The 4,160-nt window shown below is 35.4% G+C and overlaps 1 non-coding gene across 1 annotated transcript; it reads right to left on the reverse strand.

The window, feature by feature from the left end:
- Positions 1-3,552: 3,552 nt before the first annotated feature.
- Positions 3,553-3,656, reverse strand: LOC127748216 (small nucleolar RNA R71). Its single transcript, XR_008010158.1, has one exon. It is a non-coding gene; the product is annotated as a small nucleolar RNA R71 (small nucleolar RNA).
- Positions 3,657-4,160: the final 504 nt, after the last annotated feature.

Below are 4,160 nucleotides of genomic sequence, written 5' to 3' on the forward strand. Positions count from 1 at the left end.
ATAAATCCACTTCCGGGGCCCACTTGGTGTATGTTTGGGTTGAACTTGATCAATCCATGAGCTGAGGCTTCTCTTGGAGTTGAACTCCGAGTTATGACGTGTTTTGGGCGTTCAACTCCGGATCATGACGTTTTTCTGGCGTTTAACTCCAGACAGCAGCATGTACTTGGCGTTCAACGCCAAGTTACATCGTCAATCTCCGAATAAAGTATGAACTATTATATATTTCTGGAAAGCTCTGGATGTCTACTGTCCAATGCCGTTGAGAGCGCGCCAATTGGAGTTCTGTAGCTCCAGAAAATCCATTTCGAGTGCAGGGAGGTCAGATTCCAACAGCATCAGAAGTCCTTTTGTCAGCCTTCTTCAGAGTTTTGCTCAAGTACCTCAATTTCAGCCAGAATTTACCTGAAATCACAGAAAAACACACACAAACTCATAGTAAAGACCAGAAATGTGAATTTAACATAAAAACAAATGAAAACATCCCTAAAACTAGCTTGAACTTACTAAAAACTACCTAAAAACAATGCCAAAAGGCGTATAAATTATCCGCTCATCAATCACATTTTGGGGGGTTGGCCGTTCGGCCATGCCTGGACCATCTATTTTCAACGGTGGAGTTTCTACACACCATAGATTAAGGGTGTGGAGCTCTACTGTACCTCGAGTTTTAATGCAAGTACTACTATTTTCTATTCAATTCAATTTATTCCTGTTCTAAGATACCATTCGTACTTCAACCTGATGGATGTGATGATCCGTGACACTCATCATCATCCATCCTTATGAACGCGTGCCTGACAACCACCTCCATTCTACAAGCGAGAGCTAGAGTGTGTATCTCTTGGATTCCTGATGCACGACGCATGGTTGCCCTCGCCTGACAACCAAGCCTTCCATTTCGTGAGATCAGAGTCTTCGTGGTATAAGCTAGAATTGATGGCGGCATTCATGAGAATCCGAACATTCTAAACCTTGTCTGTGGTATTCCGAGTAGGATTCTGGGATTGAATGACTGTGACGAGCTTCAAACTCGTGATTGTTGGGCATGATTACAAATGCAAAAGAATCAATGGATTCTATTCCGACATGATCGAGAACCGACAGATGATTAGCCGTGCCGTGATAGAGCATTTGGACATTTTTCACTGAGAGGATGGGATGTAGCCATTGACAACGGTGATGCCCTACACACAGCTTGCCATGGAAAGGAGTAAGAAGGATTGAAAGTAAGAAAGCAGTATGTTGCAGAGATCCAAAAGGAACACAGCATCTCCATATACTTATCTAAAATTCTTACCAATGATTTACATAAGTATTTCTATCTTTATTTTCTGTTTATTTATTATTATTATTCAAAAACTCCATAACCATTTATTACCCGCCTGACTGAGATTTACAAGATGACCATAGTTTGCTTCATACCAACAATCTCTGTGGGATCGACCCTTACTCACGTAAGGTTTATTACTTGGATGACCCAGTGCACTTGCTGGTTAGTTGTGCGGAGTTGTGACAAAGTGTGATTCACGTTTGAGAGCACCAAGTTTTTAGAGCCATTGTTGATGATCACAATTTCGCCTATCAAGTTTATGGCGCCGTTGCCAGGGATTGTTCGAGTATAGACAACTGACGGTTCATCTTGTTGCTCAGATTAGGTAATTTTCTTTTTATTTTCTTTTCAAAAAGTTTTCAAAAATCTTTCAAAAATTTTTCTTTTCTTTTTCGTTTTCCAAAACAATTTTCGAAAAAAAAAATCCAAAAAAATTTAGAAAATCATAAAATAAAAAATATTTTGTGTTTCTTGCTTGAGTCTTGAGTCTTGAGTCAATTTTTTAAGTTTGGTGTCAATTGCATATTTCTAAAAATTTATGCAATTTTCAAAAATTCATGCATTCATAGTGTTATTCATGATCTTCAAGTTGTTCTTGGTAAGTCTTCTTGTTTGATATTGCTGTTTTCTTGTTTTGTGTCTTTTATTGTTTTTCATGTGCATTTTTGCATTCATATTGTCTAAGCATTAAAGATTTCTAAGTTTGGTGTCTTGCATGTTTTCTTTGCATCAAAAATTTTTCAAAAATATGTTCTTGATGTTCATCATGATCTTTAAAGTGTTCTTGATTTTCATCTTGACATTCATAGTGTTCTTGCATGCATCATGTGTTTTGATCCAAAATTTTCATGTTTTGGGTAATTTTTATGTTTTTCTCTCTCATCATTGAAAATTCAAAAATAAAAAAATATCTTTTCCTTATTTCTCTCAAAATTTTGAAAATTTGAGTTGACTTAGTAAAAAATTTTTAAAACTTAGCTATTTCTTATAAGTCAAGTCAAATTTTCAATTTTAAAAATCTTATCTTTTCAAAACTTTTTCAAAAATCAAATCTTTTTCATTTTTCTTACTATTTTTCTTAAATTCTTAATTTGAATTTTAAGAAAGGTTCAATCTTTAAATTCTAGAATCATATCCTTTAGTTTCTTGTTAGTCAAGTAATCAATTTTACTTTTAAAAGATTAAATCTTTTTCAAAATATATTTTTCTTAAAAATCATATCTTTCTACCATATCTTTTAAAATTATATATTTTTTTTTCAAAAATTTGATTTTAAAATATCTTTTCTAACCTTCTTATCTTTTCAAAATTTATTTTCAAATCTTTCTCAACTAACTAATTGACTTTTTGTTTGATTCTTATCTTTTTCAAAACCACCTAACTAATCTTCCCTCTCAAATTTCCGAAAATATCTCACTCTTTTTCAAAATTCTTTTTAATTAATTAATTATTTCAAATTTTAATTTTAATTTTATTTCTTCTCTTAATTTTCAAAAATCACTAACCCCTTTTCAAAATTAATTTTCGAACTCTCTCCCCCTCATCTTCTTCTATTTATTTATTTATTTATTTATTTATTTACTAACACCTCTCTTACCTTTTCCTTCTTCTACTAACATAAAAGAATCTCTATACTGTGACATAGAGGACTCCTCTTCTTCTTCTGTTCTTTTCTCTTTCATATGAGCAGGAACAAGGAAAAAGGCATTCATGTTGAAACTGATCTTGAACCTGAAAGGACTCTGAAAAGGAAATTAAGAGAAGCTAAAATACAACAGTCCAGAGACGACCTTACTGGGATTTTCGAACAAGAAAAGGATATGGCAGTCGAACCCAACAACAATAATGCAAGGAGGATGCTTGGTGATTATACTACACCTACTTCCAAATTTGATGGAAGAAGCATCTCAATTCCTGCCATTGGAGCAAACAATTTTGAGCTGAAGCCTCAATTAGTTGCTCTAATGCAACAGAACTGCAAGTTTCATGAACTTCCATCAGAAGATCCCTACCAATTTTTAACTGAGTTCTTGCAGATCTGTGAGACTGTTAAGACTAATAGAGTAGATCCTGAAATCTACAGGCTCATGCTTTTCCCTTTTGCTGTAAGAGACAGGGCTAGAACATGGTTGGACTCACAACCTAAGGATAGCCTGGACTCTTGGGATAAGCTGGTCACGGCCTTCTTGGTTAAGTACTTTCCTCCTCAAAAGCTGAGCAAGCTTAGAGTGGATGTTCAGACCTTCAAGCAAAAAGATGGTGAATCCCTCTATGAAGCTTGGGAAAGATACAAGCAGATGACCAAAAAGTGTCCTTCTGACATGTTTTCAGAGTGGACCATGATAGATATATTCTATTATGGTCTGTCTGAGTTCTCTAAGATGTTACTTGACCATTCTGCAGGTGGATCCATTCACCTAGAGAAAACGCCTGCAGAAGCTCAGGAACTTATTGAAATGGTTGCAAATAACCAATTCATGTACACTTTTGAGAGGAATTCCATGAATAATGGGATGCCTCAGAGGAAGGGAGTTCTTGAAATTGATGCTCTGAATGCCATATTGGCTCAGAACAAAATGTTGACTCAGCAAGTCAACATGATTTCTCAAAATGGATGGCAAAATGCATCCAACAGTACTAAAGAGGCATCTTCTGAAGAAGAGGCCTATGATCCTGAAAACCTTGCAATGGCAGAGGTTAATTACCTGGGGGAAGCCTTTGGCAACACCTATAACCTCTCATGGAGAAATCATCCAAATTTCTCATGGAAGGATCAACAAAAGCCTCAACAAGGCTTTAATAATGGTGGAAGAAAGAGGTTTAGCAA

Source organism: Arachis duranensis, chromosome 5, assembly GCF_000817695.3.
Source record: "Arachis duranensis cultivar V14167 chromosome 5, aradu.V14167.gnm2.J7QH, whole genome shotgun sequence".
NCBI lineage: Eukaryota > Viridiplantae > Streptophyta > Magnoliopsida > Fabales > Fabaceae > Arachis > Arachis duranensis.